The 25,008-nt window shown below is 36.5% G+C and overlaps 1 pseudogene; it reads left to right on the forward strand.

Moving 5' to 3' along the window:
• Window positions 1-3,657: 3,657 nt before the first annotated feature.
• Window positions 3,658-25,008, forward strand: part of LOC131073067 (light-independent protochlorophyllide reductase subunit N-like) — a 113,799-nt pseudogene continuing 92,448 nt past the window's right edge.

Here is a 25,008-nt window from a genome sequence, read left to right on the forward strand (position 1 = left end):
ATTTGCTCTACAACTGAATTGACTTGCTCTATATCTGAAGAAAATAGCTCTATATCTGCTCCTCTGCAATAATTCTTAAGAAAGATACTTTCATCTGGTTGATAGGAAATCATATATTGTACCCAAGGTCTTAACTGCAACATTGATTCTGCATGCTTCGGCCGTCCTTTCAAAATTGAATTCATGGGAGAATTCATATTTTTTGCTCCAACGGGCCACAACGTTCCTGCAACTCTTTCCTTTCACTCTTTCACAACTTCGTGAAGCATAACCATCAGGTAATTTGGTCTTGTGAAATAGCGCCAACTGTCTGATCAAAAGAAACTTGATTGGGTGTTACACTAACTAACAGCCTTGGCTCCGCTCTGGGTCCCACTTCTTTATTGGCTACGTGCTACCACGTGGCACTCAACCACTAGGTTTGAAAAACCTTTTGCATTCAACTCAACGTCGGTCGTGTGTCTTTCCTTTATACTGCCGGTTCCACCTTCGCGGGCCCATGACTTCTTCTAAAACCATGTGCCCATGGACACGTTATCATCTATCATGACACATGGACGGTCCCCTTTTACTTTTTCTATTTCACAAGGTGTAAAGCATGAGCATCTTACCCTTGCAAAATCATGCAAGCCATCAGATCATTTTTTAGTTGCCCGACGCTTAACCATCTGAATAGACTCTGGGAGGTGTGGGCCCTCTGACTCAACTTTGAACACCTGGCGTCTAGTCACCTTCAGAGCTGACATGATAGTTTTTCATTTGCTGAGAGAAAGCACTGGACTTTGATTAATTCTTGACACCTGTATCTGCTAGGTCATCTCCTTCTTGCGACCTGACTCACCTCTGGGACCCACCTTTTAACCTTTAATCCCAGCTTGCTGACTATTGTAGCTTATGCTACGTGCTGCCACTCTATTTGCCTTCTTGACCAGCTAGACCATCTAGTTGACATGCCATGTCATTTTCACAACTTCGCTAGTTTTAAACTACGTGCAACTTCACCTAGCAAAATAGCAAAAGGCATAGATCCATCCACAAGATGCGCACTACTTACCAGGCCCGACAACTTTAGGAGGAATACACATAAGGCATAAACTTTTGCGATTAATTCACATGACTGCCTAGGTAAAAAAAAAAAAGAAGGGGGGGACACTTCCCACGATCCCACGACCCATTACTTAAGTGGATAAAGTAACAAAAGAATAGAAACCAGAGGGTTTTTATCAGACATTAGATGATTTAAAATTAAAAAAAACCCTAAACCCCTAAGACCTAACATAGAGCTGAAGTAATTGAAAATGCGCCTTACTCAAGACTTCAAAATCATAGCCAATTATGGGAAAGGAAAAGCCCATTTTTAATCAGTGATAACACAAGCAACTTAAGGTATTTTTCAAATGGCTTCCTCTTCTACTCTAGAATTTATTGAAAACCCTACTATTATGGAAGTTGTAAAATGCCCTAGGCTCATTTTCAAAATCATTCCTGAAATAGCTAAGCAAGATGATTCCATAGGTGCATTTTCAAAAATTCCTAAAGGTGTAGCTTATGTTGAAGACCCTAGAATTTACATTCACTACAATATTAAGGAATTAGGTTCTGAGGAAGTATTGAAGATGTTTAGAACCATTGTCTGTGATGAAAATGGCAATGTCAAACCTAAGCACAAAATTATTGAGACCTTAGGTTTTATGGAAATCTTGGACATCCCTGAATTTCCTAAGGAGGTAGTGAGAATTGTCCTTAGTAGGGTACATGAAGAATTTATTTGGCTAGATTCAGTTTGCAAACTCACCAAGGAAGCAATTAGGGTAGTGATAGGTTTACCCTCCACCAGTAGTATGCCAGACAAGACAAAGAAGGTACCTAACAACACAGTCATGACCTTAACAAGAGCAACATCTGATTGTAGATCCCTAAGAGTAAATGACATCAAGGATATAAATGTCAGATTCATCAGTTTGATCTTAGGTTACAAAACCACACATGCAAACTGATTCAATTCAGTTTGTAGTCTTTGCATTAAAAGTGCTTATGATATGGTAAATAATGATTCAAAAATATATGTGTGTGAGTGGCTAAATGATGAATTAATAGACAACCTGAAAAAGATAAAAGGTGATAAGAAAGGAACATTTCATTTTGGTAATCTTTTGGTATGTCTTATGTTGTATTTCTCAAAAGAAGTTCCCGGTATTGGGAAGAAAGATTTTGGATATGACATACCGGTAGGCAAACAGTTACAAGAAGCCTTCATCAGCATAGATAGTGATAAGGAAAACAATATAACTGAGTATTTCAAAACCTTCCAAACCAAAATGAAAACAAGAGAGAGACTACCACAAAGTATACTAGACAAATATGATAAGGAAACCTTCTTTGTGATTAAAAAGGATGAAATGTGGATGGAAGTAGTTCTTCCTAAAACTGTATGGGTAACTAAAGTGGGGTATGAGGCTAATGCAAATATTATTGAGACTTATGCTAAAGCCCTATTAGAAGCACCTAAAGAACCCACATAATAAGTTTTTGGTAATGCAGAAACAATTGAAAGTAGTGTACAGACATTGAAACAACAAAAGAAAAGAGAAAAGTACATAAGGAGTGCAACAAAACAAGTAAAGGAAATCAAAGAAAACATCATGAACATTACTGGAATAAAGGAAAGTGAACTAGAAGGATTACAACCGGGGGCACATATCTCACCTATTGGTACATCATCTGAATGTGAAATACCTGTTGAGTTCAAGAGAGTTGATAGGAAGAGAAAACCCTCACCGGTACCCTCTCCTTCACCAAAGAAAATAAGAAAGAAGCAATAGGCGGTAAGACTACCAACAAAGAAGTTGACACCCAAGAAGAAACAAAAATAGGTTATACCACCTTTGGATAACTTATTGAGTAAAATCACTGATGAAGGAAACTTGGCAAATGTGCTTAAACCGTATAATACATTCACTGATTCTAAGAAGGAAAGTATTGAGAACAACATAATTCTACATCTAGACATTTACAAGAAAGTGTTAACAGAAGTTGTAGATGATTTTCCAAATGAATTGTATAGAAGGTTATATGCAAAGAGGATTGCAGTTATGGAGTTAGATAAGAAACTTAAGATTGAAAAACTACTAGCTGTACATTCAGTTAACTCTAAAGAAGAGATTGATGAACTAATTAGTGAAGCTAACAAATCAACTTTTGCAAGAGGTCATTGACATGTGAGCCTAATGGCTAGAAGAGCCAATGAAATTACAAAGGAAACAATAGATAAATGGGATCTTTTTTGTAGAAAATGAAAAATAGGAAGAATTGAACAAACCCAAGAAAACCTTCAAGGTATATCAAAAGGATAGAGACAAAGGAAAAGGTAAGGTTGGTGTAATACCAAACATAAAAATAACTGACAACCTACCACCACCCTTGGCTACTTCACCGATAAACAGTGATGATATACTGGCTACTGAAAACATTGACACAACACATGAGGACACTAACCCTAAATTAGAAATTCTATTCACAATGAATATTGATACTCAAGAAGTAAACATTATTGTGGATAAGGATAGCACAGAGGTGAAGAATGATAATACTAGAAACATTGCTAAGCAACCAGCATAAAATATTGAGGTTGGAATACAAACAAAGAAAGTAGAGAAAATGGAGCAAACAGTGCATACAAAGCAACCTTTGGATAGTGGAATAAATATTGGTAGTGTAGATACTGACACAGAGAAACTGACAAAGACAAAGATACCGATAGTGGATAACACAGAGAAATTGGTAGAGGCACAGGTATATGTTGAGATAGAAAAACCGATAATCACTAAGAAACCCTAACCATTTCTAGTAGAAATGCAAACTCAGACTGATCCATCGAAGGTTGATACAAGCAAATTGGTTACTAATACTACAAGTATTGAGATAGTAAAAGTAGTTGGTCAGACATCAGGTACTTCACTAAGTGAATTCAAACCTACAAATGTGACTGAAGTACTTTTGGACTCAATCAAAAAGATAACTGATTGTAATGCTTTGGCCTACAAGGCAATTGATGATACTATATCTATTCTTAAGATGATTGCACCAAAATGCAATATAGATAACATAAAGGATTCTTTAAGTCAGTTAGACACATTGTCTAAATTCATTACTGGAAATGTAATAACATTTGATCAAATAAATGAGGAAACATTCAAAGAAAAGATAGAAAAAGAAAAATAAAAATTCTTTGAGGAAACAATAAAGAATTGCATGTAACACATTAACACACTTTTACCAGCACTAAATACAACAATTTTGGAGTATAAGGAATTGTATAGAGAAACATGCAAGCCACATCTATTGACCCAGGACATTGAGAAAGAAATAAGAAGAGTACAAAATGAAATTAATGATATAGCTGATATCATCATTGGTTCATCCGAACCTATATCAGTTATAGAGAAAGAGATAGCAAGATTTGAGGAAAAGTTGGAGAAATTGGAGAAAGAAAAAGAAAGGATAAAGGCAAATACCAGAGAGCTGAAGTATAAACTCAGTCCTAAATTGGATAACCTTATCTCTCTCTAAGGAATGAGATCTTTAAGGCATTAATTCAAGGGGAAAGGTCACTGGAGGAGCATATGCATCATCTCCCCAATACAATCCAAAGAACTGAGGCAACCATGAATGATAGCGATAGATTCATGCAAAGTTTAAACTTGGTTTTGGCTGATATATTTCAGATTGTAACCAACCGGTTACAAACCTTAAGGTGAAATTTTGCACTCATTTGACAATTTTTGACAACCTTTGTCATTGGTGTCAAAGGGGGAGTAGTGGATAGAGAAAAATGGCTAATAAGAGGAAATCATCTACTCAGGGGGAGCACACATTTTTGGTAAATTTTTGGACTTCATTTTTGGAACATTTTTTTATTTTTCTCATGAGTGTTGTCATCAATGCCAAAGGGGGAGATTGTTGGCATTCTACACTCTAGTCAGAAATGATGGTGTTGTCATTGATGGAAACCTACTGGCAACCTTGTGGAAACCTTCAGGCAACCTTGCGGGATTCATCTGGTAAACCACCGGCAAGCACTTCACCGACAGCCGCAACAATGCATACCGACACTCCAGCCAATAGGAACAAACTTTTGTTTATTGTATTTAATTGTAAATATCTTTTTGTAAAGCCGACATGGCATATTGTAATAGACTCATATATGTATGAGATCTTTTAAATCATTTTGATATGAGAGACATTAGAGAGGATATAGGAGATGAGATATATACAAATGCATATGATAGGTTTTGTATAAGGTTTATGGTTATAGTGTGAGCTTAAACTGGTACTGAACCTGACATAGAAGATGTTGATTTGAAGTAGTACATTGTATTGGATTCTCATAATCCATTTTGTAAGTCAGTGAGACTTCTATTTTGTAGATTGAGTAGTGAGCTCTAGGCAGTTGGCCTTCCTGCATGTGCACCACATTGTAAGTAATATCCATTCATTGGCCAATGAGTGAATATTGTGGATCACAATTCCCACCAAGGTTTTTCCCACACTGGGTATCTTGTGTTATGGTGTGTTTTCTATGTTCTTTATTGTTCCTATTTACTGCATTAATTCTTATTTACCGTTACACTGTTTTGGAATGCAAAATACTTAATAAGTCAAATATTCAGAAAACTAGTTAGATACTGATTCCCCCCCCCCTCTCAGTATCTTTGGGACTGTCATCAATCCTAACATGTTGTAACATAGAAATTCTTACAACTAATATAGATAGAAGATTAAAGGATTTATATGATAAGATAGCTAAAATTGCTAACTCTTTAGATGGATTGATTGCACTGACCACATCTATTGATGGATAAATTTTTTCCTTGGAGAACCAAATTTTTTCTTTTGATAAGGAGAGAGATAAAATAATGCAAAGAGAAAGAAGTCTTAAAGGAATGGTAAGTCCTAGATTAGATTCATTGGGTGTTCATAAGAGAGAGTGCATGGAAATGATATCTAAACCCACACCAACATATGTCCAAGAGAAGGAAACTCATGCCCACTTACTAAGTGGACTAGCATCCATTTATGATACTTTTAAAACCATCCGGGATACATATCTTAAGTTATTGCAAAAGGCATACCCATAAATCTTGAAGATGATTAAGCTCTAGTGAAACTAACAATATTCATTTATTCTTTTGTTATGAAATTATTTCAATTCTTTCACCAGTCTTTGGAATTAATGTCAAAGGGGGAGTATGCATATATGTGAAAAATATCAAAGAATACTAGATAAAAACACATGGGAAGGATATTAGGATATCAGATGGAATGTATTTCTCAGGGGGAGCATACCGGCAAGGAATCCATTTTTTACATGAGTGTTTCCATCAATGCCAAAGGGGGAGATTGTTGGTAATTGACACTCATTGGATTAATTTTATTGTCATTGATGGCAACAAGATCGGATGGAAGTCATATATTAGCACTAGGAGGCATATACCAACAGATACTAACTTTCAAGCATTTAGGGCTACACCGACACCAACACTGACATTGGCATCAATACTTCATTGGAAGCTGACATCAAGGATGATTTACTTAATGAATCATTCTTGCATGATCTCCACTATTGAGCCTAGAATTGATAAGGAAGAATTTGGAGATGATCATTGGGTCAAAGATATGGAGGAGGAGCTTGATCAAATTGAGAAGAACAATACATGGACCCTAGTACCCAGACCGGTGAATAAAAATGTGATAGGTATTGAGTGGGTATTTAGGAACAAGATGAATGAAGATGGTCTAGTAGTCTGAAAAAAGCTAGATTGGTTTGAAAAGGTTATGCACAAGAAGAAGGAAAAGATTATGGTGAGACTTTGGCACCAGTGGCTAGACTGGAAGGTGTCTGAACTTTACTTGTATTTTCAGCACATAAAGGATTCAAAGTATATTAGATGGATGTGCAGTCAACATTTTTTAATGGAATACTAGAAGAAGAATTATACATTAAGTAGCCAGATGGTTATGCTCTGAATGATGAAAAAGACATGGTATGCAAATTGCACAAGGAATTATATGGATTAAAGAAAGCACCGAGAGCATGGTATGAAAGGATTCATTCACACTTGATGAAGATAGGTTTTTCAGAGAACCAATGAAGATGGAAACATATATCTCAATTCTGAAGGAGATAAGATACTAGTTAGTGAAGTGTTTATAGATGATATCATATTTGCAAGAAATGATGACATGAGAAATGACTTTGCAAATGAAATGAAAAGTGAGTTTGAAATGTCTCTAGATGGAGAGATAAAAAATTTCATAGGCTTGCAAATTCGGCAAATGAAGAGTGGTATTTTCATCACATAGTCTAAGTATGTGAAAGAGGTATTAAAGACATTTGGTATGAGTGACTGTAAACTAGTTGGGACACCAATGGTTACATGATGCAAATTGTCTAAGGAAGATGAAGCCACATTTGCTGATGAAAAGTAGTATAGGTCAATGATTGGGAAATTGCACTATGTTCGTCATAGTAGATCAAATATAGCTCATGTAGTTAGTCTAGTTGCTATATTTCAGAAGAATCCTAAGGAAACATATTTGATAGCAACCAAGAGGATATTTATATATTTTAAAGGCACTATTGACTATGGATTATGGTATCCATATGAAGGTAACTTTGACTTGAAGGTGTATACAGATGCAGACTGGGTAGGTGATGTTGATAATAGGAAAAACACAACTGATGGAGCATTATTTCTTGGAGAAAGACTTGTTTCATGGAGTAGCAAGAACTAGAGTTGTATATCACAATCTTTTGCTGAAGCTAAGTATGTTACAGCTTATATGAATTGTACCCAGGCTATCCAGATAAGGCACATTTTGGAGGGTTTCAAGATATAGTTTACAAAAACTATAAAGATCTTATGTGACAATGCCAGTGCCATAAATATTTCCAAGAACCCTATTTTGCATGCACAAACCAAGCATATTGATTTGAAGTATCATTTCTTGAGGGAAAAAGTATAGAGTAAAGATGTGATCTTGGAGCATGTTTCTACCAAGGAGAAGCTTGTAGATATCTTTACTAAACCTCTACCTAAGACTACTTTTGAGTATCTTAAAAGTCAGCTAGGGGGTGTACCCCTTCTTGAAGTGAATTGAGAATGATGTAGAGTACATTAGTCCTGGAGCTCCTTGTAGAATTTTATAGTAGGATTGATGTAGGAGTGGAGTTATTCCATAGGGGGAGCACCAAGTTGCAGGTTGTTGATGTTGAATAGTTAAGTTTGACATTTCATGTTTTACTTTTACTTTGGTATTGTTGTCAAAGGGGGAGAAGAAATATGTGGTTATGGGGAGAAAAATTGTATGATTGGCAAAGAGAAGATCTATAGCCAGCTACCAGTTGAAGACAAGGAGAGTACATGGAAAAATATAAACCAAGATTCTTATTCACAATCATAGCAATCAATGGTATTGATATTTGTATTGCCATCAATTCCAAAGGGAGAGATTGTTGTCATGTGTGTGAAGATTACATTAATGAAATGTTTTGTTGTCATTGATGTCAATTAACCAGTAATGATATTGTTATAATGTTGTTTTGTAACCGGTAGGAAGAGCTAATGAAGGAAACTATAATCGGTAGGTGAGTTTGTGGAGTGAACTGGTATTGCTAAGTATTTGAGAGATGAACCGATAAACCCTACCTATTGATTTGATAAACCCTAACCGATTAAGTTTGGTGAATTGGTTGTATTTTTTTATGATCTGATGATGAGCGGTAATGATTATGATATGTATGCATATTGTATGAAGAGAGTTTCAAAGTGTGTTTGGTGGATTGAGATTATGGTTTTTGTCTAGGGAATGAGAAAGTATATTGCATGTAATGCAAAGCACGTGATGAGTTACTGAGTTTGATGAAGTTGTGATCAAGGAGTGGTCAAGGCTTTCTTGAATAATGTATAGAGATTATTATGTAATCCAACGGTCATACTGATGGGGTTTACCTAGCCTGCTCAACACTTCCTTAGTTGATGTTGCTCAATTCCACCAACTCACCAAACCTAGTTTCTCTCTATTCCTCCAAGTCCCTCTCACTCTCTTCTAGGGTTTGGTTCTTGTCCATTCTAGGGTGTTTGCTTTAGGTGTTTTGGTTAGGAATCCTATCAATTCACTATGCTTCTTTAGTGCTCAATTTTAGCCTCTTAGCCTCATCTTGTCATTTTGACCCCCAATTAACACGAGATGTTGCAGAGGTGCATTAGGGTCTTTTAACATGTTTTTGATGCATATGGATTCCTTTGGTAGTTTGCAATCTTAAGATTTCCTACCGGTTTCACAATCTTGCCCAGAAAAGGGCTACAAGGAATTAGACCTAATTGGTCCTCCTAGACTGGTTTTTTAGGGCTTGGAGGAAATTGACTCAAAGAACCCCCAAACAAGTTTTTCTTTCCCTTATTGATATACCAAGCCCAATATATTTTTGTGGTTTTAGGCTCTAGTCTGACCGTACAAGGTATGAACCCTAAAATTGAGGGTTTGTAGGGTTTTCAAGGGCTTACACCAGCAGTGAGTAGGCAATTTGAGGTTTTTCTATGAGATGGAATATTTAAGGCTCCTCCTTGTTGATAAAATTCTGTCCCAACTCCATGAACTCCTCCAAATTTAGAAATGGTGCTTTTCCTTTCACCTATGTATTAGTCAACACTTCTTCACCTCTTCTTTCCTAACCGGGTTGCCCCGGGACTTGCCTAGGAAGAGGTGTCAGTCATGATCAAACACTTCAAAAACACTTGAACCTACATATTTACACTATATAGAAGGTTGCCAACCATACCTCAACTAGCCATGATGGCAGCACGTGTGGGATTCATGGGGCAACCATATTTACAAAGAAAAGACTATTTACAAGCCAAAACTAGCTATTTGTGAATCAAATCACTTCAATAGTAGTAAAAAGTAATTACAATTATTGAAAATGAAAAGCCTACTATGAAACACACTATTAAATCTCAATCCCTCCTTGGATTCATGGATTCAATCCATTAAGCTTTCACAAGAACGCAAAATTGACAAAAACAATGTAAAAGTGTAGTCCAAAATCTTGTATTTTGATTATTGCTTTCAAAATCCAAGTACACCAACCTTGAAAAACATGTAGGAGGAGGTCTATATATTTTTTCCACATGTGGAATCCTTCCATGGCATTGAGCAATCCTGAAATCCACCACTAACCAACTTCAAAGCAAAAGTTGTCATGACAACATTTTGCAACTTTTTGCAACTTTGTGTTTTTGACACTTTTGATCTCTCCAACCTAAGAGACCTATACCTAGTCATCAGATATGACATCTTAAACATTTCTAAGGCTTACTTAACCCCCTCTAAGGCTTTTGTCAAATTTTGACACTTTTGATGAACCAAAAAGGTCAAAACTACTCAAAACACACTAACTACACAAAAATGCAAACCTAGATAAAATGAACTCCACCTAGACCCACATTTCCAAAATACTCACTCTTGGACCCTCCTAGAGTCCTTATTCACCACTGAATTGGCTAAGGTTAGTACAAGCCAAAATTTGCAAAAATAAGGAAATTAGGACCTAGGTGCTCCTACACCACATACTTGAACCAACTTGTTTGTAATCTCTATGAGAGCATTGGGTTTTTGTTGTGTTACCGACCTATTGATTTGTTGATAAGGTCGATGAGTTGTTTATTTTCAGAGTTGGAAAATTTTTAGTTGAGTGTGTGGTTGTTGAACTGGATGATGTATCTACAGTTTTTGTAAAGGCAGATATGAGCATGAAAAAGGATCTGAACAAGCAAGTGTAGTGCTATTCAAATAGATCAGCAAACCCCTATTATTTTCTAACAATTATAGCAGTTGAAATCCCCTAGCCGAGTAAGATCTAACAAGCTTAGTGTTATTCAAATACTCTAACTAGGTGGTCCATTAGCTTGGATTGCAAATCCTCTAACAAGGTTACTCCTCACAGGGTATTGCTTCTAATAGGGCATTATAGTCAATCCCTTAATTAGGTGGTCCCTAATAGGATTTGTTCTTAATTGGAATTTTTGTAAATCTTTAACAGGCTTGGCTCCTAATAGGGCGAACTTTAGAAGAGTTCAAATAGTTATCTTGTGAGTCTCATCTCACCCTGGTTTTTCCCATTTGGGTTTCCACGTCAAAATATTGTGTCAAGTGGTGAATGTTTTTGTGGTTATGTTTTCTATGTTTTATTTCCTTAACTACTTAATCCACCTTGATATGTTATGATAACCAACAACAATATGAAATAAGTTTTTACTTATATCAGTAAAAGTATTTGGATGCTTATGAGTTTAAAGTTGTTTACTGTTAATCTATTGTAATAGTCAACCGGTTGAACCTGACAGTGATATTGCATTTATAGTTAGATGGTTTAATTTGTAATTTAATATTTGGTTTTGAGAGGTTGATTATGAGATTGGTGAAAGTTAATATCAGTTTTTCTATCTCCTGATTCACTCCCCCCCCCTCTCAGTAGTTGACAAGACCCTTTTTCTTTCATCATACCATTAGAGAGAGGAGGGAGTGAGGAATAAAATAAGGGAAAGATGTGAGAGAGGGAATTAGATGGGTGTAATGATAGAGAGGGAGATAGCTTGAGGGATATGAGAATAAGGGAATAGTGAGAGATAGAGAGGGGGGGATAAATAAGAGTATGTATCTATAAGAATGAAGAGAGAGAAGAGGTAAGGGGAGAGAGATAATATGAGATCTAGTTCATAGAGAGAGATGGAAATACAAGGGAAGGGAGATAAATATGGGCCAACCTAGGGAGATTTAACTATTGAGATAGATTTTGAGATGTGAGAAACCTAGAGGAGTGAAATGGGCATTTAAGGATAGTGGGGGGGATATAGAGGTAAACATTCAAAGGGACTAAGAGACTTGGTGATAAAGGGCATATATGGGAAGGGAGTTGAGAGGTATAGAAGGGAGAGATAGGTATTGAAGTTTAAGGAGGGTGGAGGGTATACATAGGTAAATATGAAGGGAACGAGAGACTTGGGGATAAAGGACATAGAGGGGAAGGGAGGTCAAAAGCATAGAAGGGAGAGAGAGGTGAGGTGGGAGTTTGAGAAGGGTGGGGGGATAGAGAGGTGAGGTGGGAGCTTGAGGAGGGTGGGGGGATGGAGATGTAAACATGAAGGAAAAGACATATTTGTGGATGAAGAAAATAGACAAGAAGAGAGGTGAGAGGCATAGATGAGAGATTAAGGAGGATGAGGGGGATACATAGGTAAACATGAAGGGAATAAGATACTTGGGGATAAAGGACATAGAGGGGAAGGGAGGTGAGAGGCTAGAGGGGAGAGAGAGATGTGGGAGATGGGGATAAAGAACATAGAGGGGAAGGGAGGTGGGAGGCGTAGAGGGGAGGGAGAGGAGAGATGAGGGTTTAAGGAGGGTAGGGGTGATAGAGAGATATACATGAATGGAAATAGATACTTAGGGATAAAGGACATAGAGGGGAAGGGAGGTAAGAAGATCAAAGGGTAGAGAGAGGTGAAATGGGGGTTTAAGGAGGGTGGGGGGGATAGAGAGGTAAACGTGAAGAAAGTGGGGGAGAGATTGAGGGAAAGAGGTGAGAGAGGGAATGAGATGGGTGTAAGGATGGAGAGGGAGATACAACGGGATAGGGGAATAAGGGAATTTTGAGAGTTAGAGAGGGGAGGGACAAATAAGAGTAGTGATATAAGAATGAAGGGTTATAAGAGGCAAGGGGAGAGAGAATAAGAGATCTAGCTCATAGAGAGATATGGAACTACGAGTGAAGAGAGATAAAGGTTGGGAATGGGATATCTAGTTCATAGAGGAGGGTTATTGGACAAGGATGAATATGGAAAAATTGAGAGCTCAATTTGATATGGATAGAGGTGGATACCTTGACAGGTGGAGAGAGAGGAGAGAGAGACCATAATTAAGAGAGGGGAGTCAGATATAAAATGAGAGACAAAGGAACAAAGAGAAAGAGGGAAGGAGGGGTAGATGGTGATTTTTTGAGATACTTAGAGATGGTAAAGGTAGATATAGGTGAGGGGGAGGGTTCACAAAGAAAGAAAGAGGGGCAAGTACCTGTAGGGTGAGAATTAAAGAGGGAGAGAAAAATATACAAAAGGGAAATAGAGGTGATTTACTTAGAGCCTAAGGAGGGATTGATAAGAGACACAATAGGTACAAATAGATATAAAAGGAGAGAGATAGCTAATGGGATAAGAAGGGATATGTATTGAGGTGAAGAGGCAAGGAAATATGGGTATATATGGGGAGAGAGGGTGGGAGGAATACATAATGATTAAGAGAATCAATGTTAGAGTGGGGTGAGGGTAGATATGGGGCTAAGAAGAGAAAGTGAGGTAGATAGGACAAGAAAGAGAGTTTGAGTGTAGATAAAGTTCCAAAAATTCAACTAAACATTGTTTCTATGTACACATTTGGTCCTCTCCCTATTTGGCATGCGCTAAATATGAAATATGGACCACAATTGGCATGTGCCAAATGGGAAAACACATTGATCACATTTGGCCTACACCAAATTGGGAGACTGCCATATTTGGCATGCACCAAATGGCCCGCTTTGGGAAACACCAAACCTATGGGTTGGATTTGCCTTTGGAATCCAACCCAAAGGTTTGGACAACCATTTCAGGCTAGAGATAGATTTTTATTAGAATATTGAAAATTTTGACATATTTTTGGTCGTGCTCTCCGTCAGGTTTGCATGTGTTTCAATGAAGTTAAAAATAAATATCGTGCTAAACTTGAGCTCTGTCTTAGCTATCCAACAATGTAATTTATTTCAAATTTTGATTTCATTAAGTCTTTCATCTATAATTTCTTTTGTCAGTGTGTTTGTTTTTTGTCAAAAACCAACATGCACTATTTTGGGTATAGATTTTTACACGTTCATTAGATTTTGAAAAAACTTATATTTTTAGAAAGTAGACTCCATTGTACACAATTTTAAAAAAAGTTATGATTTTTTATTAGATTTCAATGATTTTAGGGGGTAGCACGCTCAAATTTCTATTTTTCAAGATGTGTCCACTTCGAAAATTAGTAAAAAATTATATATCATTAAAAAATTAGCTGAAAATCTGGCATAAACTACAAGGTGTTAGCTAATTTTTCACTGAAGTGATTTTAAAAATTAAAAAAAAAAGTTAACATTTTAGGGGGGCCACAATAGATGCTATGTTATGTTTTTTGCATAAAAATAGGACCACTTTTTGTGGCCCCCCTTTTTAAAGCCCTTAATCTCCACCATTTTCAAAATAAATTAGTAGTTTAGAAAGTAGACTCGAAGCACTCCAACTCTTGTTCTTATTGCATCTTCAAATTTGGAGTGTAATTATGTTCAATTTGTCATTGAAAATCAAACTTTGTTGATTTTAGAAAACAAGTGGCATCTTAAGACCCCCTTTTGATACCACAACTTGGCACATATACCTAGTAGAGTTGAAAGATGTTGGCCATTTGGAGGAATTGATTGTGTTGCATTGATGTTTTGTCATTGATGTCAACAGTAGCTATTTTGGCTACTTTACCGGTATCCTTCTGGTCCCAGTAGGGTGTTTTTATTGTAGTTGGATTATGATTCGCTATGTTCTGGTATTTGATCTTTTGGGTTGTAGCGTCCTAAAATTGCGACACTTGCAATTTCGACTGCATTTTGGTCTTCACGATGGCGACGCAACACGCAACCTGAATGGAGACCCCAAAACTTGCTCACGACACCAAAAACTGCATTTTTCAAGCACCATTGGCCTGAACCTCCTTGCACCCCGCTGTCCCGGAGGTGGGACCAGAGCGCCCAGCGCCCTGGTCCCTCAGGACCAGGGCGCCCAGCGCCCTGGTCCCTGGGTCCTATTTTGGGCCCGGTTTCCTAAGTGATATCGGGTCTTTTTGATTGCAATTTGGAAATATACTTCCCTGGTCGGCCTAAGGTCGGGAAAATCAGTCTATCAGCCCTAATTGACAAGTATATAAACTACATTTTTCTCTCTCATTTGGGAGAGAACATATACATGACGGAAAAAGCGTGGAAACTATACTCAAGCATTCAAGCATTCAAGCAATCAATCATTTCAAGTCTCCATTCAAGGCTAAGTGTTGCATTCAAGACAAGGATTCAACCATTGAAGAGGAGATCACTTACTTCATGCTACAACATACAACATACAACATCTAAACCTTCGCACATAAGGATACCAACATCCTTAGAACAAGGTATTAGTACTTGTTTTACATACATTTACATTTACAGCTCTTGCTCATTTCTTGGTTAATTCCAAAACCGGGGTTTGACCTAAAGGCAAACCCCTAATCCCTAACCCCCCAATCGTCTTCGCTTTTCTATGTGTAGGTTGCAGGTACGCGGCTGAGATTGAAGATCTGGAATCCTTGTGCAGAGACGAACCGATCCCCCTTTGTTTGACGGATTTTTCGGAGGACCATGGCGCCGGGCGCCATCGTCCCGACAACTTTTGCTCAAATTTGCAGGACAGTGCCGTATCGGCATTTTACTGCTAATTCCAGGTCCGCAGCTTCATCCTATAACCTAAACTCAGTTTATAAGTGAATCTTTATGACTTTCTATGCATTCTTAGCTTAATTCCCTTAATCAACATTCTTTACAAAAGAGGGTAGCCTTGCTTTCCTAACCCTTGAAGTTCATTTAGCATCCAATCTTACATTGTGTGGGATTGAATCTTATGAGTTTCAACCCCTCTTTTGAATGTAAAGTCTTCCCCCTAAGTGAAAACCCATCGAATCCTAGCGAACCTCCCTTCTCTCTCCTCAGAGTTAGAAGAGGGGAGAACAACTAGGGTTCGACCGCGATTTTCCGCTTTACATGGGTTATGATATTAAAGTTTTAATTGCTTAAGGTCTCAGTAATTTGAGACAACTGATTCACCCCCACTCTTAGTTGTCTTCCAATTATTTAAACTATCTAACAATTGGTATCAGAGCTTTGGTCCTCTCTGTAGAAGCTTAACCACTTGAGGAAAATCCTATGGTGACTGACAGTTCAGGTTCATCTAGTTCATCTACTGCTATATTTCGGAGAGATATTCCTAGGATTATTGGAACAAATTACAGAGTATGGAAGATTTAGATGGAGAATCATCTAAGATGTCTTGGCAAGAAGATTTTTGGAAATCACAGAGAATGGTGTTACACCTTATCATCCGACATCTGGAAATCCTCCTTTGGAAAACTTGGATAAGGAACTTGAGAATGATTGTAGAGCAAGAGAATCCCTCTTGTGTGCACTTTTTGATCGGCAAATAATGAGATTAACTGAAAAATCATCTTCAAAGGCTATAGGGGACAACCTGGAGACTCTTAATGAAGGTGACCCTATTGTGAAGATTGCTAAAATTGATGGTTGTTGGGTGAGATATGAAAACTTGAAGATGGAAGAAGATGGAAGGATTACTTCATTCATGGAAAGGGTAAATGCGATTGTTTTAGGAATTCAATGTTGTGGTGGAACTCTGAGTGAAGATGAAATAGTTTCTAAAGTTTTGAGATCTTTACCACTGACTTAAAAGATGAAGGCTACTACAATTAATGAATTGAGAACAATGGCTAATACTTCTATCAATAGAGATACCTTGGTTGGGAAATTATCTGCTTTTGAGCTTGAAGAATTTGGTCCTTCTGGAGCTATGAAGACTGAACCTTCTTTTCATGCATCTGCATCATCAACCAGCAAGAAAAAATGGAAATATTTCTATGCAAAGGAATTGGATGATATGTAGAGAGAAGATGATGAATTTGAGCAACTTGAAGCCCTATTTGCTAGAAGAGTACCTAAAGGATCGGTAAGAAGTAAGTATGAAGGAAAAACACCTTTTAAATGTTTTGCATGTAATAAGATAGGTCATTTTGCATCTAGATGTACTGAAAGGAATTCAAGATTTGAAGAGAGAGATAGAAGATATTTTAAGCCTAATCATGGTTATCAAAACAAGTATAAGTATGAGAAAAACATAGATAAATAATGCTACATAGTGGATGAGGAAGGTGTGAGTGATTTTGATGATAAACCGACACTTGACTCTGCTAGTGGTTCCTGCAATGGAAAGGAATGGGTCTTCTTGGCTATCAAGGAAGATGTTCTAGCACTAGAAGAGAAATGTATCTGAAGAGAAGGCACTTGCTGGTAAAATTGAAGATAAGGATGAATGGGTAATTAATAGTGGATGTTCACATCATATGACTGGACATAGAAGGAAGTTTCTATCTTTGCAAGAATTTGATGGTGGTCTGGTTAGATTTGGAGATGACAAAGCATGCATGATCAAAGGAAAAGGAACAATATCATTGGATGGTAAGCACAATACTAATAGTGTTTATTATGTTGAAGGGTTGATGCATAATATTTTGAGTGTACGACAATTGGTGGATAAGGGATTTCAATTATAGTTCAAGGATGGAAATTTTGGCTATTGACACTCAATTGGTTGGTTTCACTATGTTGTCATTGATGGCAACATGGTATTTTGTTTTGGCTTCATGTTTTGGTTTAGTTGTGTACTAGTGGGAACTTCATTGACACTACACCGACACTGATATGATAGAAGGATTTCTTTGGTTACCGACAATAAAGGATGACATGGTTTAGAATATGGTTATCGGTATTGGAGGCTGACATCTCTTGGATCTGAATTGGCAATTTTTTTGATATTCATGTATTTATGTTATCTAGATGACATGTAATTGATATTGTAATAATCTTTGTAAGCTGACATAAGGCATGATAAGTTGTATAGGATATATAGGTCAGTTGGACTAGATCATTTTGATATGGATAAGGTATTGTAATGATAATGCAGATGTGGATGTAATATGATGTGGATGTAATATGATGTGAAATATATCAAAGAGATTATGTATCTGAGGATATTTATGTAAGGGATATTCTAGTAAAGGGTTTAGGTTTTTAGACCAGAATAGACCGAGCTTAATTGGAACTATATTTTGGCATGCAAGATGCTATCAGTTGCAATTCAACACTTCTCTAGATTGTAGTCTTGATTTATATGTAGTCAGTGAGGCTCCTTTTGTGATTGAGCAGTGTGCTCTAGGTTGTAAGCCTTCCTGCAAGTGTACGCCACTTATATTTTGTAATATCTCTTCATATGGCGAGTGGATTGATATTGTGGGTCACAAATCCCACTGTGGTTTTTATTATTTGAGGTTTTCCATGTATAATTATGTGTGTTATGGTTCTCATTTATGTGATTGGCTTATTGGTTGCTTTACTTCTTTCAATTTTTTATGTACCGGTATACTGGTTGGTATATGCAAATTTTAATAAGGCTAAAATTGAACTTTCTGGTATAGCATTGTTTCACCCCCCTCTTAGTGTTATTGGATTCCAACAATTGGTATCAGTAACTTGTGTCTTGGAGGAAGTTTAATAGCTTGAGGAAGATCTTGAATCTGGAATCCATGGACATGGGTTTGGAGAAGCAACTTGAGATGGCACTTGAAGATTATGATGTTGAAAGGTTTAAGAACTTAAAGCTACAAGATGAATTGAATTATGTTAGGGAATACATTCTTTTCCTAGAGGAGAGACTATCATTTGTTCAAGCTAGGAGGAAGGAACTTTTGCAAAATTAGGATGATGAAGAGAAAGATGTGCTTAAGGAAAAATATCAAAAATTGAGTCAGGAGAACATGGTTATGAGAAATGAAATGCAAGCTATAACTATGAGAATGTCTAAGGAAATTGAGGACCGGAAGAAAAAGGAAGAAAATCTTGCTGTATCCCAAAAGAACAAATTTGAAGAATATGGTAGGCTGGTTCATGAGAATGATATGTTGAGAACCAATTTAGTACAATCCCAGAGTAATGAACAAGAGCTTGAGAGACAAATGATAATTTTGAGAGAAGATCTAACTACAACAAGTGAGTATATAGAAAAATCCAAGATTAGTTTAGCACAACTAGATGAGTTGTTGAAGAGACAAAGGTAGATTGGAGACTCCAATGGACTTGGATTTGAGCAAGGACATAGTTCTTGTATTGCTAATGAAGATCAAAACTAGAACACATCGGTAAGGCAATTTAATGCTTATAAATTTAATGGTAGATGTTTTGTTTGCAATAGATTTGGTCACATGGCTAGGCAATGTAGAAACAAAGCAAATCAAAACCCTAATTCTACTCCCAGTAAATGTTCTAAATGCAATAAGTATGGTCATAAGATAGAAGATTGCAGAATGAATGTTAAATGCTATGCATGTGGAAAGTTTTGATATATGGCTAATCAATGCAAGTCGATCAATTTCACCGATTTTAGCAAAGCAATTCAAAAGAACAATGTTACATGTTATGCATGTAATCAGGTTGGACATATTGCTAAATTATGTAGAAGTAGAAATCCACTGGTTGGCAATGGAGGATCAAATGAGAAAGGGAAAGAAAAGGTCAATGAAATCCGGCAAGATCATACTTAGAGATGGGTCAATAAAACTTAAGAACAATTAGGAGATGGAAATTCACCGATTACTTATCTAGCAGAGATGGTTTCTCTTGCACCGATAGGTAGCTCATCTGGTAACTAAGGCAGATGCCTTAGGGATAGGAAAAATTCATGAAGATACTGCATATAACCTAGTAAGAGGTTCTGGAAGATGTTCCATACATTGGAGATTCTTATCCGGCATGGATATGTTCTTTTTGAGATCTGGTATCTTTCACCGATATTCATTGATGTCAATGAAAGATTAGGGTTTTTCTTGGAGGGTAAAAAGTTGAATTCACTTCATTTTTAATCACCTTACATTCAAAGTGATTTCAATGTGATTAAGAGCAATTCAGAGTGATCAAATACATTTCAGAGCAATCAAATTTCTTCTTGAGTGATTTCACTAGTGACTAGAAGAGTTTGTTAAGGGTTTCACTAGAAGCGATTAACAGGTATTTTTTTTAATTATGGAAGTGGGATCATCATCTATTCCTATCTTTGTTGCCAATCTGACTATAGTAAAAGTCAAGGATCTCCCCAAGAAAATTTTCAAGCAGTATCCACTTGTGGCTACCCTGAAAGATTTAGTTGGAGCATTTTTTTGTGTTCCAGAGGGAGTTGTTTATGTTGAATATGTTAGGGTATACATACATTGTCACATTGAGTATTTAGGGACATCTGATATAAAGAGCATGTACATGAGTTAGCTTATTGGAGATTATAGAAAAATTAAACTGGCATACAAGAACATTCAAGACTTAGGGTTTACCGACATTCTGGACATTCTGAAATTTGAAGATGAAATAATTAGGTATGTTTTGAGAAGAGTACATGAGGAGTTTATCTAGTTAGATAGACCTTACAAGATCACCAAGGAAGCCATCACGGCAATCACTGGTTTACCACAGGTTGGGAAATGCCCAAATAAGAAGGTTTCAAATGATTATGTCAACAAAACCACCAGCATGACATCTATCAAAAGATCTATGAGAATAAGCACTATTACCGACACGAACATCAGATTTGGTAGCATGATCATCGATTATAAGGTAACTCAGTCAAACCAGCTGAATTCTGTTTCTAGCTCCTACATTTTTGCAGCTTACAAAATGATGAGAGAAAATGAAAAACTGGATCTATGCAGTTTGATGTTAGATGAGTTATTAATAAGCCTAAGAAAGATTAAACATGAAAAGAAAGGGAATTTTCAGTATGGAAACATAATTCTCTGTTTAATGTTATTTTTCATGAATGACACTCCAAGTTTTGGGAAGAGGCAATGGGCATTTGATATCCCTATAGGGAGACAATTGAAATAGTCAATTGCTACTTTAGGCAGTCAGAGAGATGATAAAGTATGGGTATATTTTAAGGGATTCTAGAAGTCTATGAAATATAGGGAAAGAGTTCCTAAGCATATTGTTGAGAAATATTCAACTGACATATGCTTCATAATGAAGAAAGTTGAAACACTTATGGAAGTGGTTAAGCCCCAAAATATTTAGATTGAGGAAATGGGCTATGAAGTTGATGCAGAGATCCTTGATGCTTATGCAAAAATATTGATTGATGCACCTGTTGATGATTCATAGAAGCCCTATGGTACTATAAATTAGAAAACACAAGAGGTTGAAATAGAGTTCAACCAGAAGAAGAGAGAGAAGCACGAAGGAAAACAAAGAAAGTTTGTAGAGAAGGTTTCACAAGACACTAAAGAATTAATTGATGTTGTCCCAGAGAAAGGAAGGAAGAGGAAAGAACTAGAAGTGTTCACTGAGTCTATTACAACTGAGTCCAAATCTGAGGATGACACACCCCTGGCATTCAAGGGGGTTGTAAGAAAGAAAACTGAGGAAACAAAAGTAGAGGATAAAAGGCAACCAGTTAGGAAAGTTACATTCAAGTAACGAGCAAAGAAGCAAGCACCAAAAGAAACACCATCAGCTCCATCCGTTATTGCAAAAAGGAAGAAGAAGAATGACATTGATGCAGCTATTCAATTTGGTAATGTAGCTATCATTCCATGAAAAACTTGTGTAGAATTAGTTGATGAAATAACTAAGGATGGCATGTTAAAGAATGTACAATTTTATTATGAACATTTAGATGATGATGAAAAAAGAGAGGTAGAGGAAGCAATATTATTATATTTGGATATTTATAAGAAAGCCTTAATAGAAATTGAAGATCAAATACTGGCAGAATTATATGATATGTTAGATGCTAGGAGACTGTCAACAATGCAAGAAGACAAACACATAAAAATTCAAGAATTGTTATCTATTTGTGTTTCTATTACTCTCAAGGAAATGGAAAGGACACTTGAGGTGGCAGATAGAAAAGTATTTAACAAAAAACATAGAATAACCAATCTAATGCTAGGAAGTATAAATGGGATAATAAAGGAGACCCAAAAGGCATGGGTTAAGTTCTTAGGAGATAATAGAGGTTTCTTTACTTCATCAGAATCAAAGATAGACACTGCAGACTGTTGGCATTTTTAGATTGTTGGCATTTTGTATATAGATTGCATTAATGATATGTTGTCATTAATGTCAATTGAACCGGTGAATGATATTCATGATATTGTTGATGTTATTGTTGTTATTGCTATTGTCTTGTAACCGATATGATAAAATTTAAGGAAGATGTTGTAAACTGGTATATGGTAGTTTGTAAGTTGAACCGATGTAAAGGGTTAAACCTTTCTATGTTATGTAACCTATAAACCCTACAGGTTGTTTTCTATTAAACCCTAACCAATCAAGTTTATTGGTTTAAGATATAATATTGAGTGGTAATGATGGAGACACATGTGACCATTGTATGAGGATTAGTTCAGATTGATTTGGTGCATTTGTTTGTTATCTTGGAAAGGAGCAAAGTGGATTGCATCTAATGCATAGCGTGTGATGAGTTACAAAGTCTGATGAAGTGGTTGGAATTTTCTTGAAGAATGTGAAGAGATTGTTATGATTTCTAACAGTCAAGATTGTACCAACTTGTTTGTAATCTCAATGATGAGAATTAGGTTTTTGTTGTGTTTCCAACCTAGTTGATTTGTATTTAAGGCTGATGATCTTGTTTTTTTAAGTGTTTGGAAAAGTTGACAAGATTGGCAGAAACTAGTTGAGTGTGTGGTTGCCTAACCGACAGATGGATTTACAGTTTGAGTAAAGGAAAATTGAAGCTTAAGAAGGATCTGATCAAGAAGATGTAGTGTTATTCAAACAAATCTTGAAAACTTGTTGTTTTCTAACAATTACAGCAGAAATTAAAATCCCCTAACCGGGTTAGCTCTAACAAGCTTGGTTACTTTCTAAATCCTCTAACAAGGTAGTCCATTAGTTTGGATTCTCAAATCCTCCAGTGAGGTTACTCCTAATAGTGTATTATGCTTTTCATCAAGGCATATTTGTAAATCCCTTAACCGGGTGATTCCTAACCAGAATTAGTTCTTAACAAGACTTATTGTAAAATCTTTAACAAGTTTGGCTCCTAATAGGGTGAACTCCAGAAGAGTTCAGATAGCTATCCTTGTGAGTCTCATCTCACTGTGGTTTTTACCTATTTGGGTTTTCCATGTATAAATATTTGTGTCAAGTGGTGAATGCTTTTGTGGTTATGATCTTATTTGTTGATTTAATTAACTACTTAACTATTCTGATAAGGCATGATAATTGGAAGCATTGAGAGATGAATATGTTGACATATGATTAAGCATTTTTTGATGTTTACAAGATTTAAGATGTTTACTATTAAGTTGTCATAATAGTCAAACCGGTCGATGTTGGTTGATGTTGAGTATTGATCTTGATAAGTGAAAGTTTACTTTGTGAGTTTGAATTTGAGTTTGGGAGTTTGTATCAGTGTTAAGTATACTGATTCATCCCCCACTCTCAGTATTCTACCGGATACATATTCTTTCATCATACCATCATTTTGTATCAGAGCATCTCAGGTCCTCTTTAACCTAAAGCCTAACAGCTTGAGGAAAAGATCTTGTAGATCATGATGAAGAAAGAAGGTTTGAAGTTCAACAAAGATAAATATAGGATATGGAGTGACAGAATGAAGATTTACATTAAGAGTCTTGGTATTCAATATTGGGATGATATAGAAACTAAGTATACTACACCTACTGGAACTTTGACTGATGATGAGAAGAAAGAACAACAAGAGAATCATCATGCATTAGAGGCTATTATCAGTTCCCTATCTGATGATGAATATGTAGATGTTCATGGTCTTGAAACTGCATAAGAAGTATGGAAAAAACTTGAAGAGATTAATAGCAGTGATGAACATGTTAAGATTGCTAAAGAGGAGAGTTTAAGAGGAAAGTTTGATGACATGAGAATGTCTGAAGGTGAGAATATCCAGTAGTATGGTCAAAGGATAAAAGAGATAGTTGGTGAAATAAAGAGTGCAGGAGGGAAAGTGGAAGATGCCACAATGATCAGTAGGTACTGAGAACCCTGCTACCGGTCTATGCTATCCAAGTTGCAGCTATTCAAGAGCTGAAATCCATTGACAAAACAAAGGTAACTCTTGACTCTATCATTGGAAAACTTACTACTTCTAAACTAAATGGATATGATGGTAGTGTACAAAAATAAGAATCTGCATTCAGAGCTTCTATCTCTAACCCATCTATGAGAAAAAGTAAAGATATCAACCATAGCTATGAATCTAGATCCAGCAAAGATGTTGATGATGAATGCAGTTTAGTGGAGCTTGAAGCATTGTTAGAAAAATGACTGCCTAGAGGCACTGAAAATATAGAGGTAAGTTACTATTGAAATGTTTTGCTTGCAATAAGATTGGTCATATAGTAGCTAATTTCCCTAATGGTGAAAATGAATGCAAGAGAGACAAATTTAAGAAGAATAAGGGTAAAGGCAAGAGAGATTGTCTTGTAGCTATTGACAGTGGTATTACTGATGAAGAATTTGATGGTGATGCTAGTGAAGATATTGTGTTTGTAGCTATTAAGGAAGAGATATCAGATCAGAAGGCACTAGTGTCTAGGGTGGATAAATTTGATGATTGGATCATTGACAGTGGCTATTCACATCACATGACCGATGATCAGATAAAATTTCTTTCCTTGAAGGAATTTGATGGCGGTGTTGTAAGATTTGGCAATGACTCACCCTATATGGTTAAAGGTAAGGGAGTTATTTATCTTAATGGGAAGAGCAGTGTTGAGGATGTCTATTGGGTTGAAGGACTAAAGCACAATCTTCTGAGTGCGGCATAACTTAATGATAGAGGATACCTACTAGAGTTTAGAAATGGTATGTGCAAAGTGCAAAATCTTTGACAACAAAGGTGAATTGATTGCAACTAGGAAATAGACCAGAGGTAATCTATTTCATCTTAATCCTATAGTTAGCAACTGTTTGATTGAAAAAATAGATGATAGCTGGCTTTGGCATAGGAGATTTTGTCATATAAACTT

The sequence above is a fragment of the Cryptomeria japonica genome, chromosome 3 (assembly GCF_030272615.1).
Source record: "Cryptomeria japonica chromosome 3, Sugi_1.0, whole genome shotgun sequence".
NCBI lineage: Eukaryota > Viridiplantae > Streptophyta > Pinopsida > Cupressales > Cupressaceae > Cryptomeria > Cryptomeria japonica.